Source organism: Podarcis pityusensis (genome assembly GCF_964106645.2).
Source record: "Podarcis pityusensis genome assembly, chromosome: Z".
In the NCBI taxonomy this organism is placed as follows: domain Eukaryota; kingdom Metazoa; phylum Chordata; class Lepidosauria; order Squamata; family Lacertidae; genus Podarcis; species Podarcis pityusensis.
The window spans coordinates 15,575,099-15,600,739 of NC_138044.1; the positions used below are offsets into that span (position 1 = coordinate 15,575,099).

Below are 25,641 nucleotides of genomic sequence, written 5' to 3' on the forward strand. Positions count from 1 at the left end.
CTCTTGCCTGAAACCCCTGGAAAGCTGCTGCCAGCCAGTGTAGACAATACTGAGCTAGGTGGGCCAATGACTTCATACAAGGCAGCTTCCTCTGTTCCCCAAAGCCTCCCCAAAGACCATTCAACTGATCAAACTGGCTCTTGATAATCAATCACTGCACTGCCACCCGATTTCAGAATCTGGGATTCCCACTGGCACTAATACCTGCAAGTGCTTCACACATCATGCTTCTATAAATATTGGGGGGGGGGGACCACTGTCCACATGTCCAAACAGGCACATGGGCTGTTACTCAGTAGGAGAGGACCTGCTTTGCATACAGAAGGTCCCAGGTTTGACTACCAGCATCTCCCATTAAAAGTGAATCATGGACAGCAGAGACGAGAATGGCCTATACCCCAAGTTCTTTGGAGAGACTGGCTGCCAGTCAGAACAGCCCATTCTTTGTTATATGGAGCAATGATCTAACTCAGCTTCACAATCACAACTTCCATGGTCCTGTAGGAAATGCATTATGTGTGAAGCAGCCCCAAGGATGGTTATCAGTCTACTTACCTTCTCCTTACCAGGAAAATAGGGGCTCCACAGCTCCCACATTTGGTGAGGATTGAACTTTCAATACACTATCAGGATCGGGGGGAAACAACTCACCCTATTATTCTTTCTCACTGCCCCCTCTCCCTGTCATTCAGCACCTTCATTTCTGTTAACCTGTCTATTGTCAGTTCCCAAAACTGGGAGGAATCCAGAGTCAATTTGAGTTTGGGTTGCACTGGATTGAGTTGAGTTTGATTGAGTTGAGTTGAGTTTATCTTGGAGGTAGAATAGGAAGTTTATAGCAGACATTGTTCACCCCTGCGCTTGATATATCAGCTTGGGAAATATTCCTAAGGTGGAGAATGTGTGTATGTGTATGAGACAGCTCCCATATTTTGGGTGGCACTGGAAAAGCTAAGTTCTAGCCTGCTCCCAGCTGAATAATGGGTACAAACCACATGTCTAGCATATGATCTTTCTCACCTGGCTTGCTGAGGAGCGTATGACTTCCGCCTTCCATCTGTGGTAGAAAAAAATGTTGTGCACACCTCAGTCTCTTTAGTGGTGAGAGATTTCAGAGTGCTTACACAGGGTTCAGTTTCCTTGGAATGAAGGTCAATGGAGACTGTGGTGTCTTTAGAATATATGGTTTTACTTCTACATATATACAACCTGACTTTAGGATGAAGGGTCTCACAGCCTTAACACTCTGACAGATCTTGCTTCCCCATTGGGTTTCCAGGGAAACCCCTGAGTCACACCTTGGGGTCCAGCACAAAACAGGCATGCCTCTCTGTCTCCAGCTACCAGCATCAGCCAAAACTCTGTCTTACACAAAAAACCTTCTTAGCCTGTTGTTCCCCATCCTAGGATTATGTGGCATCCAGCCAGGTGAGGTGGGGGAAAGCCCATCCATATGTTTCTGTGGCAGTCTCTTTGGACTGGTCTGACCAGTTCACCAGGTTTCCTCTTGTAGATCTTAACCTCACAGTCACGGGATCACAAGTTTGAAAGGTACCCACGGAGATCATCTAAACTAACCCCCAACCTTATAACAGTAGTGGTGATTGCCACATTCCCCTTGCTCCAGCAGTGTCTATTGCCCAGGGAGGACAGAAGGCCATGGGCTCATTTTTGCATCAGACAGAAGCTGTGCACCTTTCAAGATTCCCCCAAGCCTCTCATTTCTTCCAATCCCATTAAGGTCTTGCAGAAGCAATCAGAGAGGGCTTATTATCTGTGGGTCACTGATAACTTCAGAAATTGCTTCCCACCTGTCCTCAAGCCCTCCATACCTCAGCTGCTGTTGCATGGCAGAAATCATGTCTAGGTAGAAAAGCTTGGTTAATAAGTATTTTTCTTTTCTTTTCTTTGTCATCTCAGGCTTTTACAGCAAACAACAGAAAACAGGATTGCCAAAAGAGCTTTAAGCAAATGGCACAACCCCAGCTGTGGTGTTTAGTTTGTAAAGAGACTGCAATGGAGGGGGGGCTCATAAGAGAGATAGTTAGCAGAGCAAGCTGTTCTCCATCAAGCCCAGATGTTCAAAAATGGGGTGTATGACTTAGTTTGCTGTGGCCAATTCCACTCTCTTCCAAGCGCTTATGGGACAGTTCTGGCAATGGTTTTGCAGCAAACTCTTTAGCAGTTTGATGCTGAAGGACTGGTAGAGAGAAGAGGCGAGACGGAGGAAGCAGGTGTGTTCTTGGCACTAACAGGGAAGCAAAGGGTGGTTTTAAAAGTGGATTGGAGAAATTCATGGAGGAGAAGGCTATCAACAACTACTAGTCGTGCTCCACCTCCACAGATGGAGGCAATAATGCTTCTGAAAGCCAGTTGCCAGAAACCTCAGGAGGGGAAAGAGCTCTTGTGCTCAAATCCTGCTTGTACGTTTCCCATTGGGGCATCTAGTTGGCCACTGTGGGAACAGAATGTTGGATTAGATGTACTGTTTTTGGCTTGATCCAGTAGGCAAGCTCTTCTTGAGTTCTCCCAGTTGCTGAGAATCACAAGTAGGGAGAATTGTTCAGCTTCTGCTTTTGGGTCTCCCATTGGGGCATCTGCAAGAACAGGATGGTGGACAAGATGGACCTCATTTGTCCTCATCCAGCAGGGTTCACCTCTTGTTCTGCCCCCTCTGTTGGAGGCTGTATGCCTCTGAATACCAGTTGCTGGAGGCACAGGAGGGGAGAGTGCTCTTGTGCTCAGGCCTGGCTCATAGGCTTCCCATTGGGGCATCTAGTTGGCCACTGAGAACAGGAGGCTGACTAAATGGGCCAGCAATTTCTTATGATGGAGCCTGGTTAGATATAGTGGTCCAGGAGATCTCCCATTGTCTCTGCCCTGTAGGAATGGGAGAAAGGATTTTGATATGAGTTGCTGAGATTCCTTCTCAAGAGAAATGAATCTGGAGATTCTTGCGGAGGGGAAAACACTCAAGGAGTTGCAGAGGAAGTGCTTCCTTTCAATAACAGAATATTTCTCAGGTGAGGTAGGTAAGCAGTTCTGCACAGCTCTGAACCGCCACCTGAATTTGCCTACGGAAACATTTTGAAGGGTATTGGAACAATCCATGCATGGGCAAAGTTCCCTAGGAATCCCTGGAGAAGACAATTGTTCTGCCAGCATTACCTGGCTGGTGTCTTGAGCTTGGCATGAGAGGAGCCAAGATTAAGAACCAACTTCCATGCCATGTAAAATACCAAACTTAAAGGGAGCTTTGGGGCAGATCCACACCAGACATTTAAAGCACACAGATAGAGTGTCCTGCTTTGCCTGATTGACAGAGCAAGGCCAGTCAAAACCTATTGGTGGGCAGTTACAGATAGGTAGCCGTGTTGGTCTGCCATAGTCAAAATAAAAAAAATCCTTCCAGTAGCACCTTTAAGACCAACTAAGTTAGTTCTTGGTATGAGCTTTCGTGTGCAAGCACACTTCTTCAGATACGTGGGCAATTAGACTCCGGGGAGTAGGGTAGAGGACAGAGATCCAGATAAAGTGGTACCTCGCAAGACGAATGCCTCGCAAGACAAAAAACTCGCTAGACGAAAGGGTTTTTTGAGTTGCTTCGCAAGACGATCTTCCCTATGGGCTTGCTTCGCAAGACGGAAACGTCTTGGAAGTTTGTTTCCTTTTTCTTAACACCGTTAATACAGTTGCGACTTGACTTCGAGGAGCAACTCATAGAACGCGGTGTGGTAGCCTTTTTTGAGGTTTTTAAAGACTTTGGTGATTTTTGAAGCTTTTCCAAAACTTTCCCGACACCGTGCTTCGCAAGACGACAAAAATCGCAAGACGACAAAACTCGCGGAACGAATTAATTTTGTCTTGCGAGGCACCACTGTAAACTGTCCACATGTTAATTTGTACACAGAGATACAAACTGATAAATAATACAACTAATACAATTGGTGACATAATTCATCTTATCTCAGCAGGGAATGGGGAGCCTGTGTCCAGTTAACAGGCACCAAATCCTTAAGGCCTTCAAATTTACTGTGGTATACTTTTGCAGGGAGAGGTTATTAAGGCTGTTAATATCACAGCCAACTGGGGCTTGAAAAATAGAAAGTGGAGACCATCATCTTTGTGCACTGGAGAATTGGAAGTTGTGTGGAAAAAGCATTGTTTGCCTGCTATACAGTCTCCGTTCACTGCTTCTGGCAGTCTTTAAAAAATCTGCAAATGCTGTTTGAGCATAGAATCATAGAATTGTTGGGATGTACCCCAAGCACCATCTAGCTCAACCTCTTGCAATGCAGGAAGCACAGCTAAAGAATCCCTGACAGGTGGCCCTCCAAGCTCCATTAGAAAACCTCTGACGAAGGAGACCCCACCACCTTCCGAGGGAGTCTGTTCCAATGTTCAACAGCTGTTACTGTCAGAAGGTCATCCTAATGTTTAACCAGAATCTCCTTTCTTATCATTTTAATTCATAGGTTTGCATCTTACGCTCTAGAACAGCAGAAAACAAGCTTGCTCCATATTCCATGAGACAGCCCTTGAGTTATTTGAAGATGGCTTTCATATCTCTTCCCAGTCCCCTCTTTTCCAACTCCCTCAAGCATTCCTCATAAGTCTTGCTTTCCAGACCCTTGATTATCTTGGCACACGTTCCAGCCTGTCAGTATCCTCCTTAAATTGTGACACCCAGAACTGGACACAGTATTTATTCCAGGTGTGGCCTGACTAAGGCAGAGTAGAACAGTACTAATGGCTTCCCATGATCACGACACTAGACTTCTGTTGATGTAACCTAGAATAGCATTGGCCTTTTTTGCTGCTGCATCACACTGTTGACTCATTGTTAAGCTTGTGGTCTGCTAAGATCCCTAGATCCTTTTCACATGTACTACTGGCAAGCCAAGTGTCTCACATCTTATTTTTGCAAGGTAGGCGCAACATCAATTAACTGCTCCCAAGGGCCAATTCCCTCAACATTAATACATTTAAGATTGATACTGGTTGTTGTGGAGAGTGCACAAAATATTACATGAAGATTTATTCACATCGATGGTGAAGGGAGGGCATGCATCCTTTCTGATTCACAGGGAAGGTTGCTAGATCTGATTATCCTCCAGGTGTCCCAGCTGCCCCCCCCCCCATGTGAGTGTCCATCCATGTTAATTCCCCACAGTAAACACAAAAAGTATGACAGAAAAATAAATGTTCCTCTAAACACACAGGGAATGGTGTGCCAGAGTAACAACTGGCCATTAACCATTTATATAGCTGCATTCCAAACACCATTAGTTGTGCCTCATATTGGGAGGTGTTGTTGTTTTTTTAATTCTCCTTGTCAGGCTTATCTACCCTGCTGTGCCCAGGGGTGGTGGGAGACACTGCCAGCTTTCAGCTTCATGAGATGTCCACAAGTTCTCTCCTAACACTAGGACTTGTGGGTATCTAATGAAGTTGAATACTGGAAGATTCAGGGCAGATAAAGAACTTCTGCAGTCAGCACAGAGTTAAACTGTGGAACTCCCTCCCACAGGAAGTGGTGATGGCCACCAACATGGAAGGCTTGAAAAGAGCACTGGACCAAGTCAAGGAGCAGAGGGCTATCAATGGCTATTAACCATGACAGCTGGGCACTGCCTTGGGGGTGGTGCATCCCATTTCACCACTTGAAGCAAAACGGGGAGTGTCCCCTTGCCCTGCTCCCATTGCCACCATACCTGCTCCTGCACCATACTACTGGCGGAGACGCAGCACCAACATCTCCACTAATTTCAGGCGAGATCTTGCTGAAATCATGTGCACTCGCAAGATCTTGCACAATTTCAGACATTTCGGCTGAATTCGGCACCAATAGCAGCACTGCTTCTGAACAGGCAGCAGAGCAGGTGGGGGGGCAGGGCTGCTACCTTGGGGGCCACCGTTTACCTAATAGTAGAGCTGGCTCTGCACTGCCTCCATGGTCAGAGAGAGTCATGCTTCTGAATACCACTTGCTGGAAACCACAGGAGGGGAGAGGGCTCTTGGGCTCGGGTTCTGCTTTCAGGTTTCCCATTGGGGTATCTAGTTGGCCAATGAGAGAACAGGATGCTTGACAAGATGGGCTTTGGCCTGATCCAGAAGGTGCTTCTTAGATTCTCCTTCCACTTTTGGAGGCATTGTGCCTCTGAATACCAGCTGCTGGGAATTGCAGGTGGAGAGAGTGTTGCCATTATACTCCGGACCTGCTTGTGGGTTTCCCATTGGGCCATCTAGGTGGCAGGATGCTAGACTAGATGGTCTTATGTTCTTATGTTCATATTCATTCAGGAACTCAAAGAACCTGGACCAGTCCTGGAGGACCTTCCCTATATAAGACAACCCCACTCAGCTTCCATCCCAGGAACAGAAACTTGTCCTGCTTTCAGAAGGGTGTGTTTGAAAACAAAGGGGGGGGGCGGCGGGAAGCAGCTGTTATCTTTACCTTACACCTGGAGAAAATTTTCGGTTGAGGAATTAAAGCCCATTTGACAAATCCCACTCCTGCTGTTTCTTCCAGCCTAATTAAGTAATTTGATTTACACTCAAGCCCAAACAATACCTGCAATCAAGTGAAGGCAGGAGGAATCTGCTTCTTGTTGATACTGGAAGGTTAGGAGTTTGTTTGTTTGTTTGTTTGTTTGTTTGTTTGTTTGTTTTGTTTATTTGTTTGTTATTGCTCCTGTATCTGCAGTATCTAAGCTTCAAGATTTGGGACTGGTTTGATTATTATTATTTTTTAATAGTTCAATTTGTTCAATTCGAAGAAGATTCCGTAGATATTGGTGCATGTGCTCCACCTCAGAGGACATTCGGTGAAGACAAAGTCTCCCACAAATGAACGGGACATTCTGCTTTTATATAATTCACCCAAGTGATGTGGAAATAGATTTATGGTGTTTGCCTTTGTGATGCTAGACAACCAGTCCATTGTGTTTGCCCTGGTTTCTTTTGCTTTAGGTGGAATATTTTCTAATTCTGTTGGATCAGGGAGGAGATAAGGGATTAAGCGGTCATCTTGATCTCTCCATTCCCACTCCCACATTTTGGATCTTTGAGAAACTGCTTTCTTGACGGGAGGAAAAGAAAGCAAAACTGGGTTGTCGTTGGCTTGTGAAAATATTTCCTCTGTCACCCTGAAAGCCTCGCCTCAGGAGTGCCTGTTGGGGCACAGCTCTACCAACCTCAGGCTGGCCTCATCCAGCCCCTCACCCACCTGCCCTCCTCTTTAGACCCAGTCTGAGGGTTGCTACTGAATGTCAACTTCTTCCTCCTTAGTCTCAGTGCTGCCCTGCCAGAGGCAGGGTGGGGACAAAATGAGACTTAATTGGCTTTGCCCAGGTGCCACCTACTAATTGGCCTAGGTGGCACGTACTAATTGACCTAATTGGCCCAGGTTCCACCTACTGTTGGGCTCCTTTGCCTTCCGTCCCACCAATCCCAAAGAGCACCAGCCTCCACTGCTTTCCCCTAGTGAGTTTATTTCAATGAAAAGGAGGGGCTGTCTAAAATGTGGAGTTTCCAGGTTGGATTCAAGGATTAACTCCTGAAGAGTCTCTGTGTTATCTGTTTCTCAGGCTTAGGCTGAAACATGTCTGCTGTGATGCTCAAGGCAGATTAATCCCAGAGGGGCAGCCAGCCTGGTTAGCCTCTTGCACAAAGAACAAGGAAGAGTCTTGTGGCACCTTAGCCCTCCTAGTCAGAAACCAAGCAATTGGGGGGGGGGGGATTTTATGGGGCATTTTTCTACCCTGAGCAGAATTCAAGTGCATCTCAGCGTGTTAAAATGTTCCAAAATAAAGCTGCGTGTGTTGCATCAGGAGAAGAGCACTTTAACCAGTTTCCCTGGATCAGTTTTCATTTGAAAAACTATATGAAACTTCTTTTTAAACCCAATATCTTTGCTGAGATGAAAAAACAGCAAAATGGCAAAACTGAATAGGTTATGTCAGCTATTTTGGAACCTTTAGCATATTTTTTTTTACAGAACAAAAATGATAAATGGCAAGCTGTTGAAATTCAGGGACATTGTTTGCTACTACACAGGTGATGTTCATCAAGGAGGGCTATGTTGCAGGTCTACCCCAGTGTAAGTCCTGCAATGAAAAGTGCTCATACAGCAGATTTTAACTCCATTTTTGGGGGTGGGGGTGTGAAGAGGGGTAAGAATTTAAAGTATGAGAAACATGGGTGGTTAAAGATGAATCAGAGGGGCCCATGCAAGTTTTAATATTTTCCAATCTAGAGAAAAATTGTGATGTTAAGTCGCAGTAAAATTACTGAGAAATGTTAGTAGAAATTGGTTGAAGTTCTGTTCACAGCAATGGGACATAAGCATGACTCACTTTCTCTGTATCTACCACAGTCCCCATCATCCATGATCACTGGTCACAGTAGCTGAGGCTGATGGGAATCATGGAGTTGGAAGAGACACCCATCTAGTCCAACCCCCTGCAATGCAGGAACCTCAACTAAAGCATCCATGACAGATGACCATCCAACCTCTGCTTAAAAACCTCCAATGAAGGAGAGCCCATCACCTCCGGAGGAAGTCTGTTCCACTGTCAAACAGCTCTTACCTCCAAAACATTCTTCCTGATGTTTAGTTGGAATTTCCTTGTTTTGGTCCTACTCTTCAGAGCAGGAGAAAACAAGCTTTCCCTTAAGATATTTGAAGATGGCTCTCATGGAGAAACTATAGATGGCTGCTAGCCACAATAGCTATGTTCTGCCTCCACTTCTGGAGGCAGCATCCTTCTGAATACCAGTTGCTGAGAATCTCAGGAGGGGAGGGTGCTCTTTTGCTCAGGTCCTGCTTGGAGGCTTTCTTTTGGGGCATCTGGTTGGCCACTGTGAGAACAGGAGGCTGGACTAGATGGGTCTTTGGCCTGAACCAGCAAGGCTTCTCTTATGTTCCTCCAACTTAAAGATGTTACAGTCTTGCAATTCTTAACACTGTATGGCTTATCAAAATGTATTGTGTGATGTATTTCTGGGTTTTCTGCGCACAAGAAACCAGGGCAGGATGCTACAGAAGATGAACAAGGCAGCTACTTGACATGGGTGTTTCTGGATCTAAGATGTGCTCCTTCAAAGGCTGATCCTTGATGGTTAGATGCTGCTCTGAACAACTACTTGAACAGAGGCTGGCCTGACCTTTCCAATGATGCTTTCCAGTGAGCCATCATTTCACTTTCATGCACTGTTTGATCTTGACAATGACAAGGAATTATACAAAGCAGGGAGAGTTTGCCACTTCTGCATTTTATTGAGCTGGAAGTTCAGCGATAAAGGGAGGGTGGGGGAAGAGAGATGTGACTTTCATGTATTTTGCATGGGTCAGTTAAGGGTGTGTGAAGGTCAGCAAGGGAGCTGGGTATAGGATACTGCCCATTCATGTCTGAACTGCTGGGCAGATCATGTGCCCATCCACCATTTCAGTGAAGTAGATCACTAGTGTGTGATTGGTGTCCGATAACATAACGTGTGGACTTGCAAAAACTTAATAAAAAGGAACTCATTATTATGCGTTGTTTGGTTTACTGCTTTTCCTCAAAGGTGAACATGAGGGCTACTGCCCCAATTCAAACCAACCCTGTGAGGTAGATTAAGCTCAGGAAGGAGTGGCTAGCTTGCCCAAGATCCTCAAGTGAGTTGTCATGCACCATCAGAGACAATGGAGCAACTCTCCTATGAAGAAAGGTTGCGGCATTTGGGACTTTTTAGTTCAGAGACAGGCAAGTCAGAGGCGACATAATAAAAGATTATACAATTATGCATGGCCTGGAAAGAGTCGGCAGAGGGAAGTTTTTTCTTCCTCCCACATAGCACTAGAGCATGGACATCCAATGAAGCTGAATGTTGGAAGATTCAGGAGACATAAACAAAAGGACTTATTCATGTAGTGCATGAACTGTGGAACTTGCTTCCGCAGGCGGCAGTGAAGGTCACCTACAAGGAAGGCTTAGGTCATCAATAGCCACGATGACTATGCTCTTCCTCCACAGTCAGAGACAGTAATGCGTCTGAATCCCAGTTGCTGGAAACATCAGAAGAGGTGAGTCCTCTTGTGCTCAGGTTCTGCTTTCTGGTTTCCCATTGGGGCATCTAGGCTGCCGCTGTGAGAACAGGATGCTGGACTAGGTGAGCCACTGGCCCCTGCCAGCAAGGCTATTAAATTACTAAATTTGTATACTGCCTTTCATCTGCAGATCTCAGGGCAGTTCACAACATAAAAATGCAATATCGAAGCACAAAATACATTATAAAAATAAGAACAAAACAAAACCAAACACCACAAACCAATACCCTCCTCCCTACATGTGTCACTATGTCTCCCTTATCCAGGAACAACATTGTATCTGGTTTTTCTAAAAATGGTTATTGCCTGCAGGGGTTGGGCAGATGTAAAACTTCAAATCAACATTTAATAGGATCACACTCCTGGAATGATCGGCCCTTCTCTTGAACAAAGTGTCTGTGTTTGAGTGCTAGCTTTGAAGACAAGAGTACTATAAAGCAAATCAAAGCAAGATATGCTTTATTGTACTAGCCAAAGGCCATGACAAAACCATACAAACACTATCAGGAAAAGAAATATCTATGTAACTGTATATAAATCAGTATAAAGGATAAAGCAAATAAGTGCTCAGTAGGGAGCCCAAGATGAAAATACTCATATCAGATATCATGCGTGCATAAAAAGCATTGAAGCCTAGGATTCCTTGTGCCTGCAGGCATAAATTGAGGTAGGGATCATATGGAGAAGGACCTTTCTCTTGAAGCCACCCCTTGTATATATTGAGGGCTCTTGCCCCTTTCATTAACAGCTTTCTGCTCACACCGTTCTTCTGAAGAGGCCAATTAGCTGCTGCCTAAGTCAAATGGTGGTTGGTTTTGTTACTTGTCCAAAATATCGAAAGATGATTCACCTTATCTAGTAGTTCCAGCACATGGTCATTAAAAACAATTATCATTCACCTCTTCCTTCCCTCCTTTGGCCTCACACTGTCCTCAACCACTATATGTGTCTTCAGCATTAACTACTTTTTAATTATATTGCTGAACTCCTGCAGTGGTTCTCAACCTGTGGATCCCCAGATGTTTTTGGACTACAACTCCCATAAACCCTGAGCTCTGGCCTTGCTAGCTAGGGATGATGAGAGTTGTAGTTCAACAATATCTGGGGACCCACAGGTTAAGAAAGGCTGCCTTAGGGGGTCCCTTAGCTGTGGTTGCAGGGGGTTGGACTAGAGGACCCTTAAGGATCTCTTCCAACTCTATGATGCTATACTATGATAATCAGCATCACCTTCTTCATCTTCCCTGTCACTCACGGGTGACTCAGTGCTAATTAACGATATAGTCCTGGGCCTGCTTTGGGATATAAAGAAAAATAACAATTGAATTAAATGCACTTTTTAAAGGGGGAGCGTGAACAGCTAATCAAAAAGACTCTTTTGCCCTCAAAGAAGCCCAGTCGGATCCATGTTCCCTCCCAGACTTCAGGCTTCACAATGGAATCCTAGGCTCTGGAATGCAGAGCAATAATCTTATCAGAGGGGAGGGGAGGTGTCTGTTTAATGAGGGGTCTTATTTAAAGAGAGACACGGGCACCTTATGCACATCCTACTTTCCCACCTGGACGGAGCAGTCAATCTAGCAGAAGCAGAAAAGTAAGTACTCAAGGAAACCTGTTGCCATGTTCAGCGGAGGTGGTTTTAGGGTAGCAAGACTGGTTTGGCTGCACTGGGTGGCACACTGCAGGGGGTGCCACAACAGTGCCGTAGAAGGGAGTATGAGAGGTGGTGTGTGTGTGTGTTGAATTTTAGTGTCACACAGGGTGCCACTGAAATTTGAGAGCCCAAAGTCTGCTACTGTGTTCAGAAGAAAGCTTATGCATTTTTTTATTCATTCATTCATTCATTTGTCAAGGAATATTTTTCCCCAAGTGGGTGTTCTGTCTCGCAAAGAGTGGCATAGATGAGGTCAGCTCTTGAAACTAAAGGTAAACAAATCTAGACTCCTATTTCCCTAACTTCAGCCATTTCTAGACCACTAGGGCAAGGAGATTGGCCTTGAGTTCTCAGTGCTTCTTTGGAGGCTAGTAAGAGGCGACATTATAGTAGTTTATAAAATTTTCATTGCACTGAAAAAGTAGAGAAACGTTTTGATCACTCTCTTGTAACACTAGAACTCGTGAACATCCAATTAAGCTGAATGTTGGAAAATTCAGGGCAGATAAAAAGAGGGACTTCTTCCTGAAGCACAAACTATGGAACTCCCTCCCACAGGAGGCAGTGATGGCCAGTAGACCCTCCAAGTGTCCCTATTTTCCAGGGACAGTCCCAGATTTACAGAAGCCCTCCCAGTTTCTTATTTGATCCTGGAATGTCCCCTTTTTCCTTTTGGTGTCCCTATTTTCATCAGAGAAATGTTGGAGGATATGGAGTTATCTTACCCCCGAGCCATCTCAAGGCAGCCCTGTATAGGGAAGTTTTTAATGTTTTATTGAGTTTTTTTATATGTTGGAAACCACTCAGAGTAGCTGGGGCAACCCAGTTAGATGGGTAGGGTATAATAAGGCTGTCCTTGCTCACCAACAATGAGATGCTGAAAAATCAAGAGCAGGGTGAGGTGACTCTGAGAAAGGGATGGGAAAGGATGTCATGGGACAGGGATGTGGGGGACATTTTGCAGCCGAGGGCCGCTTTCCTATCTGCGAAACCTTCTGGGGGCCACATGCTAGCAATGGGTGGAGCCAGAGGCAAAGTGGGTGGGACAATGGATGTAAAATGTCACCTCTGTGCAGCCGACTAGCTTCTGCATACCCCTCTCTCGATCCTCCATGCAGGCCAGCAAGAGGCATTGTTTGAGGACAGCAACTCCCAGTGAATGGGAGAATTGGGGACCAGGCAGAGAAGCCCAAGGGGTGCATTTGGGTCCCTGAGGTCCTCCACCCCAGACTCAATAAGCCACAGAGTCTCCAGGTCTGGGCAATGCTGTTCTTTGTGACTGCTAAACAGAGGATATTCAGGGAAGTCAACCCCTGTTAGGCTCACAGTGGCTCCAGACCTGCACAGAGCCCAGCAATTCTTGGACTGTGCTGTTCCCTGCATGATCTCCTGTAATCCAGAGAGCATTCCCCTTGCCTGGTTTCTCTTCCTTCCATCCTCCTTGCTTTCTGTCATCCCCCCAAACCCTTTGCAAGGGGGCTTCTCAGCTTGCCCCACTTCCTCCGGCTCACCCCCTCCTGCAAATGTCTCCATGTATCCGTGATCACAGAATTATAGAGCTGAAAGGGACCCCAAAGGCCATCTAGTTCACCCCCTGCGATGCAGGAATCCCACCGGAAGAATCCCCAACAGATGGCCATCCATCCTTGGCTTAAAAACCTCCAAGGAAAGAGGAGGTGCCAGACCAAAATCGTTCAGGGGTGTGTGTGTGTTTATGTGTGTGGTGTTTGTATATTAAGGGACATGTAGTAAAATGTGTGTGTTTGTGTGGTGTTTGTCATTGTTAACTGACCTGCGTAGGTTTGTATATTAAGGGACATGTGGTAAAATGTTGTGTAGAGAAAAATTTGTGGGATATAAGGTAAAGTGAGAGCAGTGGGTGGGCTGTGAGAAGAGAATGGAACCTTGGGGTGTGCTGCGTGCTGATTGGCTGAGGATGGCGTGTGACAGGCAGGTGACAGTTGGGACGGGTGTGTGTGTGAGACAGTTAAAGGCAGTTGGGCTTTGGAGGGGGAGGGAGGAGGGAGGAGGGAGGAGAAAGACTCCAAGAAATCCAGTTCCTCAAGACATGTTTGTGGCTTAGACAAGCTGATTTGTCTCAGGAGGGCAGTTTGGTCCCAGGGACGCCAGTTGCCAATCCCGATCTCCACAGGGCCTTGACAGTCTCATCTTTGGGAAGGAGTGAGGAATCTGCCCTGCTGAGGTCTTCCAAAATTTGGCAGTTGTGGTCCCAACCAGTGTCAACAGATACAAAATCAGTTCCTTGTTATATACAAATTCAAAAGAGCCAGACAAGGAGAAGGGTGAATTGTTGGACCAGTTATCAAAAAGATCTCAGAAAATACTTTGGTCCAGGACCCTTTGTTTGGCGCCGTCCTGCCAGATATGCCTGTGGGTCTCAGGATCCTGGCATGGTGGGGAGGCACCCCTAAGTGTACAAAATAAATTCATTGTGATGTCAAATAGCAACCATGTGCCATTTGAAGGGAGAGTTCCCTGGTGTGAGCCAAAAGAGAAGAGCTTTTCTCCTGTCTTATTCTTGTATCTTGTCCCCAAAATGAAAGGCTCCCCTAAAAAAATCCTGGCTACACCCATGGTTGTCACTCTTTGTGGCCGGACTTACCGTATTTTTTGCTCTATAAGACTCACTTTTCCCCTCCTAAAAAATAAGGGGAAATGTGTGTGCATCTTAAGGAGCGAATGCAGGCTGCGCAGCTATCCCAGAAGCCAGAACAGCAAGAGGGATCGCTGCGCAGCGATCCCTCTTGTTCTTCTGGCTTCTGAGATTCAGCATATTTTTTTTCTTGTTTTCCTCTTCCAAAAACAAGGTGCGTCTTGTGGTCTGGTGCGTCTTATAGAGCGAAAAATACAGTAACTTGGTAAGATCTCCCTCTCCCCTGACTGAAGGTCTTTGATGATGACTTCTTTTTTTTTTTAATGATATTTATTGAAAATTTTAAAATTATAAAAGAGAATAAAAAAGAAAAAAAGAAAGAAAAAACGAAGAAAAGACAAACCACAGTCAAACAATACAAATTAATAAAAATCAAAATCAAAAAATAACACGACACAATTAAAAAACAAAAATATACCACAAACATTTAAAAACAAATCCAATATTCTCATATCTTTAACTGTCATTACCTTCTTTCTTTGACCTCCTCCTCCTCCCTTTTTTGTATCCTGATTATTAATTGTCACAGCAAATCCTTTCCATATTTCATAATATTCTGTCATTACTTTACCTTAATCTATTTTAATCTTATCTTACTATGAAAACCTTAAAACTTAAAACTTAAATCTTATTTTTACCAATTTCTCATAACCATAATATTCTTACATAATTCTTTAAACATTTTTGCTAAAGCCAAATAATTTCGTTTCAACATTTTTCTAACATTCATCAATTTTATAAAACAATCATAATAAAAGAAATAACAATCCAATCTTCATCCAGCGTCTCTTCCTCCTGGACCCGGGTTTTGTCAGTCCTTTCTATCCCATCAATCTAGCGCATTAACCTGGTAACCTTATGTCCGAGGCCCTTAAGTCTCTTCCATGTCCCTTCCGCATATTTATAGCTATATTTTCCTTTATCTCCTACTTCTTTCACTCTTGGGAACTCCAGCTTGACAATACTTTTGACCCTTCTCGACAAATCAGCCCCTTTTCCATAGTCCCCACTAAGTTCCATGTGGTATTTTTAAGAACATGTTTCAAAAACCCTCCAAAATTAAGAGCCCCCACAACCCCAAACATCTCACGGCCCATTGCCAGACTCGAAAAGTCCAAACCTCCCTGCATAGGGGGGTCTATCCAACCCCCCATTTCCAAACCAAACCAAACTTTATCTTTCCAAATCTGGCTTTTTCCAAGTTCATTTGTCAAATCCAAGAATTCATGTTCCTGCTGAGCCACAGCTCCCTCCATCCCTGGCGCCCAAGATTCAGCAACATCCTCTTCCCTCATCTGTTCTGTCAGGGCACACTCCTGATCTAATTCCTGGGTGGGCTCTATATAATATCCCACTGCCTGTCCAAAATTTCTAATCGCATCAGTCATAAAATCCGTCTTCTCATGTAGCTGTTCCAGTAGGCACTTGTTTTACAGAAAGCACTCAACAGAGCTTCTGAATACATTGTCCTGCAAGGTCAGAAGTCTATTCCCACGATCGTAATCTGTAACAGCTGCAAGCTTCCCGATTCAAAATTGGTTACAGTTTCACAGGCTCCCTCTAGGGGAAAGACTTCTGCTTGTTCTTTTCTTTTAAAAACAAATCTAACAACAAAGTTTCCTTTTTCAGATATTTTGTCAATATTTGTTCCTTTAAAATGTGAAGGGGAACAATGGAATCACTATGTATCTCTTCCTTTAGCTATCTGTCAAAAACGTTTGTCTCTGGTCATTGAGCTTCAAAGAACGTCAGTCCTGACACCCCGCTCCAGGATCAAGACGGTGGAAAGTTACTTTACACTCACTTCTGCAGGTTTAAACAGTCCAGAAAAAATCCCCCCTCTTCTCCTGCTTCCGAAGGGGGTTCCACAATTTTAAATGATGACAGTTAATCCTTTAGAAACGATTTTCAGAACTTTAGTTTGCTGTGTCTTTGCTTTAATCTATCTACAAAGAAACGGAAGGCTGACTTCCTGTTTAGACCTTCCCGTTTCAGTGCCAAATTAAATTTAACTTTTAAATCCAGTTTTCCTTTCTGCTCACAAATCCTTATTTAGAGTCCAATTGTCCGAAACTTCACCTCTCACCCCCACCAGAATCAGGCTTGAAATAAACATCTTTTGGTAGCCAACAGAATAGGGGCAGTTTGGGCTTTGGAGGGTGGGATGTGGCACTTCCAGGGGTTTCCCATCCCTTAAGTGGCTGTTCTCTTCTTTCCCTTTCCCTTTCCCTTCCACCCAGACTTCCGGGGTGGCGCCATCGGCAATGGCGGACTCCCTCTGAACTGGAGGGACCAGCTCCGCATGAAACGGGTCTTTTCCGCTACGGCGAAGCAGGGACCCTTCTGGAAATCACAGGCGGATGAAGCCTGTGACCGTGGGACTCAGCGGGCACCCTTAGCGCCCCCCCAACCCGCAAAGGAACCCACTAACGGGCTCCGAAGTGAAGAGGGGGAAGTGGCGCGGTGCTGTGAGTCAATTGCTTTTTCTGCGGAGCGAAGCCGCATAGCCGTTGCCGGAGAGCGCTGCCTTTTTCCTGGGACAATTTGGCATCTAAAATAACCACCCGTGAGTACTGGAACATTGAACATTTAGACTTTAAATAAGAACTGGCAAAATAGAAAGGAATTTGGACTTAAAAATTTACCTTAATTTGGTACTGAAACGGGAAGGTCTAAACAGGAAGTCAGCCTTCCGTTTCCTTGTAGCCAGAATAAAGCAAAGACAACGTAAACTAGAGCTTTAAAAATCACTTTCAAAGGATTGGCTTTCATCATTTAAAATTGCTGAACCCCCCTTCGGCAGCAGGAGAAGAAGGGGGATCTTTTTTGGGCTGTTTAAACCTGCAGAAGTGAGTTTAAAGCAAAGTAATTTTCCACCGTCCTGATCCTGGAGCGGGGTGTCAGAATTGACGTTTGAAGCTCATTGACCAGAAACAAATGTCTTTGACAGATAGTTAAAAGAAGAGAAACATAGTGATTCCATTGTTTCCTTTCACATTTTAAAAAGAACAAATATGTACAAAATACCTTAAAAAAGAAACTTTGTTGCTATTGTTTTTAAAAGAAAGAACAACCAGAAGATTTCCCCCTAGAGGGGGACTGTGAAATTGTAACTAATTCCTGGGAGCTTGCAGCTGCCACAGATTACAACCGTGGGAAAGGATTTGTGACCTTGCAGGACAATGTCTTCAGAAGCACTGTTGGGTGCTCTCTGCAAAATAAATGCCCTATTGGATCAGTTAAGCCAGAAGACGGATTTGATGACTAATGCGGCCAGAACCTTTGAACAGGTAGTGGGAAATTATATGGAGCCCACCCAGGAGCTAAAACAGGAGTGTGCCATGACAGAACAGTTGAGAGAAGAGGATGCTGCTGAATCTTGGGCGCCAGAGACGGAGGGAGCTGCGGCCCAGCAGGAACATAAATTTTTGGATTTGATAAATGAAATTGGAAAAAACCAGACTTGGAAAGACAAAGTTTGCTTTGGTTTGGAAATGGGGGGTTGGACAGACCCCCCTATACAGGGAGATTTGGACTTTTCGAGTCTGGCAATGGGCCGCCAGATGTTTGGAGCTGTGGGGGCTCTTAATTTTGGAGGGAATCTGAAACATATTTTTAAATACCACATGGAGTCTAGTCTGGACTATGGAAAAGGGGCTGATTTGTTGAAAAGGGTCAAAAACATTACCAAGCTGGAGTTCCCACGAATGAAAGGAAAATATGAAGAAGAGCTGCGGAAGGGACATGGAAGAGACTTGAGGGCTTCGGATATAAGATTACCAGGTTAATGTGCTAGATTAATAAGATAAAAAGGACTGACAAAACCCGGGACCAGGAGGAAGGGACGCTGGATGAAGATTGGATTGTTTATTTCTTTTTTTTTTTATCATTAGGATTGTTCTATAAAATTGATGAATGCTAGAAAAATGTTGAAATGAAATTACTTGGCTCTTGTAAAAATGTTTAAAGAATTTGGTAAGAATGTTATGGCTAGGAGAAGTTGGTAAAAATAAGATTTAAGTTTTAAACTTTAAGGTTTTCTATAAGATAAGATGAAAATAGATTAAGGTAATGTAATGACAGAATACTATGAAATATGGAAAGGATTTGCTGCGATTATTATTAATCAGGATACAAGAAAAGGGAGGAGGAGGAGGTCAAAGAAAGAAGGTATTGAAAGTGGAGAACCTGAGAATGATGGTTTTATTTTTATTTTATTTTTCTGTCTTGTCTTTTTTTGTGTAATTAAAAAAAAAAAATTCCAATAAATATCATTTTTTTAAAAAAATTGTCCGAAACTTAAGTACTCACGGGTGGTTGTTTTAAAAGCCAAATTGTCCCAGGAAAAAGGCAACGCTCTCCGGCAACGGCTGTGTGGCTTCGCTCCACGGAAGAAGCAGTTGACTCTCAGCACCGCACCACTTCCCCCTCTTCGCTCCGGAGCCCGTTAGTGGGTTGCTTTGCGGGTTGGGGGGGCGCTAAAGGTGCCTGCCGAGTCCCATGGTCACAGGCTTCATCCGCCTGTGATTTTTGAATGGGTCCCCGCTTCGCCGTAGTGGAAAAGCTGTTCCCGTGGAGCTGGTCCCTCCAGTTCAGAGGGAGTCCGCCATTGCCGATGGCACCACCCCGGAAGTCTGGGTGGAAGGGAAAGGGAAAGGGAAAGGGAAAGAAGAGAACAGCCACTTAAGGGATGGGAAACCCCTGGAGGTGCCACATCCCACCCTCCAAAGCCCAAACTGCCCCTATTCTGTTGACTACCAAAAGATGTTTATTTCAAGCCTGATTTTGGTGGGGGTGAGAGGTGAACCTGTGGGCACCAGAGACGGTGTTTCTGGCCCCCAAGGTGCCCTTGGGGGGCATGTTGGCATGTCCTATCCAAGGACTGCCCCCCCCACTGCCTCCCAGAGCTCGGCTTTAAATGCCAAAGATGGTGGAGGCTGAGGTACCCTTCCCAAGTTCTCCTGGCCACATGAAGATCATCTTCCCAAGGGGCTCCACTGTGAACCTCCTCAAAGAGTGGAGCTCCAACGGTGGGCCCTGGGCTGGCAACTCTGCAGGTGAAACAAAGAAAAAAGGACAGAAAGAACATAAAAAACAACAACACACACAAAAACCCCCACTTCTGCCTTCCTCCAAGACTCCTCCAAGCAGAGGTCAGTCTCCTCCTGACTCCATTATCGTCAAGAGTCTTACAGGCCTCGCCATCGTCTCCCTCTCAGCAACAGAATAATTGCTCACCTGGACCCCCAGACTCGCCTGTTTCCATCCCCTGGCCACTCACAAGGGCTGGATCTTCCTTGGGGACAAAGAGGTGGACCTTGTTCCTCTTGCAGCAGTTGCCCAGCAGCTCTCGCAGCCTCTTGAAGCTAGGAGAGAACAAGGAGAAGTTAAGAAACTGGAGCCCTGGGTTCAAAACATCTCTCAGCCGTCAAGCTCCCTCCACTTAGCCCATGTCAGGGAAGTCCGGATGAGGCAGAGGAGGACCGCAGCAATGGACCTGGTCATTGCCTTGGGGCCAGGGCTTCAAACTCACTGCCCACTCTTTCACTCCTGCTCCTCACTGCCAACTGCTGATCAGTTGCAGTTGGTTCCTAGAAGCCAGCAGTGAGTGATGTCACATAGGCTGGGCTGGGTGAGTCATGGTTGCCTTGACAACAGCCTCCCCACTAAAGCTGGACCACTCTGGCTCCTCCTTCAGAATGGGGAGGCAAGACCCTCCAAGTGCCCCTAATTTCCAGGGATAGTCTTGGATTTACAAAAGCCGTCCCGGTTTCTGATCTGATCCCAGAATGTCCTCCTTTTACTTAGGCCATCCCTATTTTCATTGGATAAATGTTGGCGAGTATGGCTTAGTTGACTGCAAGAGAGGATTAGGAAAATTCATGAAGCAGAGGGCTGTTGATTGCTACTATCATGATGGTTATGCTCTGTCTCCCTATGCTTCTGGAAACAGTTGCTGGAAGCAGCAGGAGGGGAGAGGGCTCTTGTTCTTGGGTCCCGTTTGTGGGCTTTCCACAGGCATCTGGCTGGACATTATGAGGACAGGATGCTGGACTGGAGGGGCCTGATCTAGCAAGGCTCTTCTAATGGCCTACTTCTACTGTCAGAGGCAGCCAGCCACTGAATACCAGTTCCTGGGAATCACAAGTGATGAGTGAGTTGCTTTTGTGCTCTGATGTTGCTTGTGAGCTTCCCATTGGGTCATCTGGCGTGCTACTGCAAGAACAGGGTGCTGGACTACATGGGCCAGTGGCCTCATGCAACAGGGCTTTTCTGATGTTTTTGCTGTCTTAGATCAACTAAAATATCACAGCAGTGCTCTCCTCTTCCCAATCTTATGATATCACAAAAAGCACATTACAGTAGTACATTACATAACTGAGAGTGCATCAAGTTACAAATGCCCTTGCTTTAAATTTTTTATTTCAGTGATGTCATTTACCAAGCTATTGCATCCCTGAACAGTATCACGCAACTCCTTTTCATGCAGAAGCAGACATTGAAAGATGAGGAGGATATATTTGGCAGGTTCAGTCTCTCCAAGGCATTTACAGATGTATTTGCCTCTGGAATTCTGACGATTTGGATGGCAGCCTCTTGGAGTAGCCTGGCTTCATGAGGCGGGTTCCAACACAACAGACAGGTTTTTCTAGGAAGTTTTTAGTGGGAAAATTTAGGTTTATTTGCACTGGAAATATATTGCAAATTCATGGACAATGCGGCTATCAACTGTTATTAGCTGCGATGGCTATGCTCTGCCTCTATGCTCAGAGGCTTTTCAGTTTTTAAACTATAAAGTAGTGCAGCCACTGTGCACCAAGACACAGTGTGGCTCCAAAGGGTTAATAAAGCATCAACCCATCCAAAGATTTCTTTTACAAATAAGAAAGATTAATAAAAATAAACGTATCATCCACTTGTGAGTTCTATCATTATTGTTCTATATAGCCTTAAATGAGCCAGATATTTGCATGTACAGAAGGCACTGATTGACCATGCGCCTCAGCATTTGTATAGGGAATAAAATCATGCCACATATTGAAAAACAGTCAATCAAGCTCTGCCCTTTAGATACTTTTAGTTTTATGAGATATCTTTTCAAGAAAGGTTATTTGTTTTCTTTCTTTTTCTTATGCTTGAACTTTTTTTCTTAGCAAATCAATAAAAAATTAAAAAGAGTAATGCCCCTGAATACCAGTCGCTGGAAACCACAGGAGGAGAGAGTGCTCTAGTGTACCTGTCCTGAAGCATCTGTCTGACCACCGTGAGAACAGGATCCTGGACGAGGTGGGCCACTGGCCTTATCCAGAACCCAGGGTCACCTTATCTTCTTGAAATGGCAGGCATAAAATGTATTGTGTTAGTGGAAATTCACTTGCAAAAATGTGCAGATTAGAGGAAATAGCATGCTAAAAACAAGTGTGTCATTTGGGAGAAAAGTGCCTCGGATTTCTACAAGGAACAGAATTAAACACATTTTGTTGGCTGAGGCAGAGCAGGAAACAACTAGTCTCCTCCCTCGTGCCAAGTCAAGGTACATGGAGTTAACTAAAGGCTGGCTGAATTATTCTGGCACCTGAAGCAGAGAATCCCACAAGCGCTTCTCCCTGGGGAGTAAACATGACAATTATGATAAATTAAAGGACTTAAAATCTGCTGCCCTTTCATGACTTGAGCAGCCAGATGCAAAGGAAGGCAGAGTTGCTGCATTTTTAACAGTTATCTAGAAGAGGAGATTTCAGGGGGTGCAACTTGAAGCAATGGGGAAATTAATTAATTTATTTTGTATTCATATTCCATCTTTTCTCCAAGGAGCTCAAGGTGGCATACATGGCTCTCCCTCTCCCCAGTTTATCCTTACAGAAACCCTGTGTTGTAGGTTAGACTGAGAGGCAGTGACTGAGCTAATGAGCTTCATGGCTGAGTGGGGGATTTGAACCTTGGTCTCTTAGGCCCTAATGCAACAACTACACCACACTTGCTCTCCAAATAAAATAAATCTATCTCCAGTCTGTGCTAATTTTACTTGGGTTCATATACCTGTTTTGTTTCTGCATTAATCTGAGATTCTGTATTTTAAAATCCACATGAAAATCTGTACTTAATTATTTGGGGTTGTATGCAATGCTAGTCCTACTCAGAATAAATTTATGGAAATTTATTGCAGTGGCTAACTTAGGTCCATCAAGTTCAATAGGTCTGCTCTGGGTAGAACTTAGCTGGATAGCAACCCACATAATTTTATCACATAATTTTATTTACCTTGAAATCCACATTTCATCTCAATATACACATAAAATTATATCCATTTTTAATGCCTTTTATTATTTGAACCGAGAATATCAGGGCAGCAGCTGAAGAGGGAGCAAAAGGGGTTTTCTTGTGCGTGTGTTTCTTTGTGGCTGATTAGCTGCTCTCCCTGTGCAAAGGTCAGAGGGGGCAGGGTTTCTGTTGAGGCAGGTGATTAGCTGTGGGAGGAGCTTATCAGAGCTTGCAGGGTAGCGGCGCGCGCCTACCGGCGCGTGCAGTTTGATCCATCTTTTAGATTTAGGGGAGCTAGTCTCAAACGTTTGTTGGGGGAGACCTAGGTTTTTTTGGGGGGGAGTTATTTGGCCTGTGTTCACGCTTTTTATGATGGAGGACCGCTGTAGCCACCCCCAACGACACGTTCTCAAGATGGAGGGGGAGGGAACAGCTGCAGTCGCCTGCGGTTCCTGCGCAATGTTTGCCATCTTGCCAAAGGTTGCAGGCAGCTTTACCTGCAGCAATTGCATGTTGATTGCCCTCTTAGAAGACAAAGTCCAGCAACTGGAGGAACGTGTAGCTACGCTCCAAAGAATTAGAGAGCTGGAGCTCTTCTTGGAAGCAACAGAGCACACTGTCTCCACCAAGGAGGAGACAGGGGACTCCCCTGAGAAGGAGGCTAGTTCACCAACACAGGAGCCAGATATATGGAGAAACGTGACTCAAAGAAGTAGGAGGCCCAGGGTTCGCTCTGATTGTTTAGAAATACACAATCGCTTTGAGGTCCTCTCCCCTAGCATGGAAGACGAAGATCAGACTCCATTTGAGGATCTCTCCCTCATTACAGTCGATCAGGTATATGAAGATGAGCAGCAAAGTCAGTCCTCAGGGAATGTGCAGGCGACCTTGGAACGGACAGCTCGCGGAAGAACCCCGACCAGACCTAAGAGGAGGCGTGTAGTGGTGATAGGGGATTCCCTACTGAGGGGAACAGAAGCAGTGATCTGTGGGCCTGACAAGATGTCTCGGGAAGTGTGCTGTCTCCCCGGGGCTAAGATCCAAGATGTAACTGAACGACTGCAAGGAATCATAAAACCCACTGACAAATACCCCTTCCTCTTGGTTCATATGGGAACCAATGACACTGCAAGCAATAGCCTCCAGAAGATCAAAAGAGACTACGAGGCTCTGGGCAGGAAATTGAAGCAATTAAATGCACAAATTGTCATCTCATCTGTCCTCCCAGTTGAACGACGTGGCCCAGGGAGAGAGGGGAAAATAGTGGAAGTGAACAGCTGGCTTCGCAAATGGTGTAAACAGGAACGGTTTGGATTCTTAGATCACGGACTGCAGTTTCTTGAAGATGGACCTCTGGCAAGCGATGGGCTGCACCTCACAACGGTTGGGAGGAATGTTTTTGCCAAAAATCTCAGAAACCTCATCAGGAGGGCTTTAAACTGACTAATGTGGGGGAGGGAGACAGTGCTCCTGAAGGTAGGAGTCTATCAATTGATGAAGATGATCATCCAAATGTCATAGACCGAATGGAGCAAACAGCACGCAGACCTAGTGGTGGGAGGAAAAAATCCTTAAATAAGAGACACAGGGGAATGATTAATGGACTTCAATGTCTGTACACTAATGCGCAAAGCATGGGAAATAAACAAGATGAGCTTGAGCTCTTGGTACAGCAAACTAAATATGACATAATAGGCATCACTGAAACCTGGTGGGATAAGTCCCACGACTGGAATGTAATAATGGAGGGATACAATCTATTTCAGAGAAACAGACCAACAAGAAAGGAGGAGGAGTGGCGTTATATGTCAGGGATGTGTATACCTGTGAAGAGATCCAAGATTTAGAACCTCAAAGCCAAAGTGAGAGCATTTGGGTCAAAATTAAGGGAGAGAAGAATAACAGTGACCTCATTGTGGGAGTTTGCTATAGATCCCCAAGCCAGGGGATTCTATGATACTATCAGGCTTGGGGCATGAGTGTTAAGGCTCTTCCATACTTTCATTTAATATAGCTAATAAGCTTTCTGTACCTCCATTAATCATCTGCTGTCTATATTACATTCTTCTCCAAATTGCTGCCTTCTCACACCTTCCTGTCCTTTTCTCATACTAATTTCTTTTTCAGAGTACCCCTGGTAAAGGGGGGGGGGGAATCTGGATCAAGGGAGGGGAACATATAGGAAGGCAGTGAATTGCAGGAGAGCACCATGTGGACAGCAGTACATGTGAGAAGGATCTAGGGGTGATAGTAGACCTACAAACTTAGCATGAGTGTGATACTGCAGCCAAAATGGTGAGTGCTAATCTAGGCTGCCATCAATGGAAGTCTAGTGACCAGTTCAAGGGAAGAGATAGCACCACTCTATTCTGCCTTGGTCAGACCGCATCTAGAGTACTTTGTCCCACAGTTTAAGATGGATATGAACAAGCTAGAATGTGTGCAGAGGAGGGTCTGGAACCAAGGGTCTGGAAACCAAGCCTTATGAGGAATGGTTGAAGGAGCTGGATATGTTTAGCTTAGGAAAGAGGAGACTGAGAGGAGATATGGTAGCCATTTTCAGATATCTCAAGGGCTGTCACATGGAAGATGGAGAAAGCTTGTTTTCTCCTGTACTGGAGGGTAGGACCTGAACTTATGGTTGCAAAAGACAAGAAAAGAGATTCCAACTAAACATTAAGAAGAACTTTCTGATGGTGAGAGCTGTGCAACAGGGGAATGGACTCCCTCAGAAGGCGGCAGACTCTCCTTCCTTGGAGATTTTTAAGCAGAACCTGGTTGGCCACCCGTCAGGGATTTGTTAGCTGTGATTCCTGCCTTGCAGGGGGTTGGACTAGATGACCCTTGGGTTACCCTCCCAACTCTGCAATTCTTTGATTCCATGACAACAGAGAATTAATGAAGCTACATGAAGTTTTGTATCCAGATTAATTGGCAGTATGGATGAGCCCTCTTAAA

The 25,641-nt window shown here is 45.0% G+C and overlaps 1 protein-coding gene and 1 long non-coding RNA gene across 7 annotated transcripts in view; one reads left to right on the forward strand and one right to left on the reverse strand.

Moving 5' to 3' along the window:
* The window catches only part of QRFP (pyroglutamylated RFamide peptide), a 149,132-nt gene that overhangs the window by 115,448 nt on the left and 8,043 nt on the right, over positions 1 to 25,641 (forward strand). The window contains exons 1-2 of one of the 6 annotated variants that reach the window (XM_080990681.1): positions 13,854 to 13,950; positions 20,375 to 20,575. The exons of 2 other annotated variants lie outside the window; for them this stretch is intronic. The gene's annotated coding sequence lies outside the window, so the exon portion shown is untranslated. Of the gene's footprint in view, positions 1 to 11,649; positions 11,688 to 13,841; positions 14,006 to 20,374; positions 20,576 to 25,641 lie in introns of those variants that run through there. 3 more of the 6 variants (XM_080990682.1, XM_080990680.1, XM_080990679.1) reach the window with 3 other exon arrangements.
* LOC308468457 lies at positions 19,167 to 20,385 on the reverse strand. The gene is made up of 3 exons (XR_013981655.1): positions 19,919 to 20,385; positions 19,660 to 19,787; positions 19,167 to 19,472 (listed from the first exon to the last, which is right to left on the reverse strand). It is a non-coding gene; the product is annotated as an uncharacterized lncRNA (long non-coding RNA).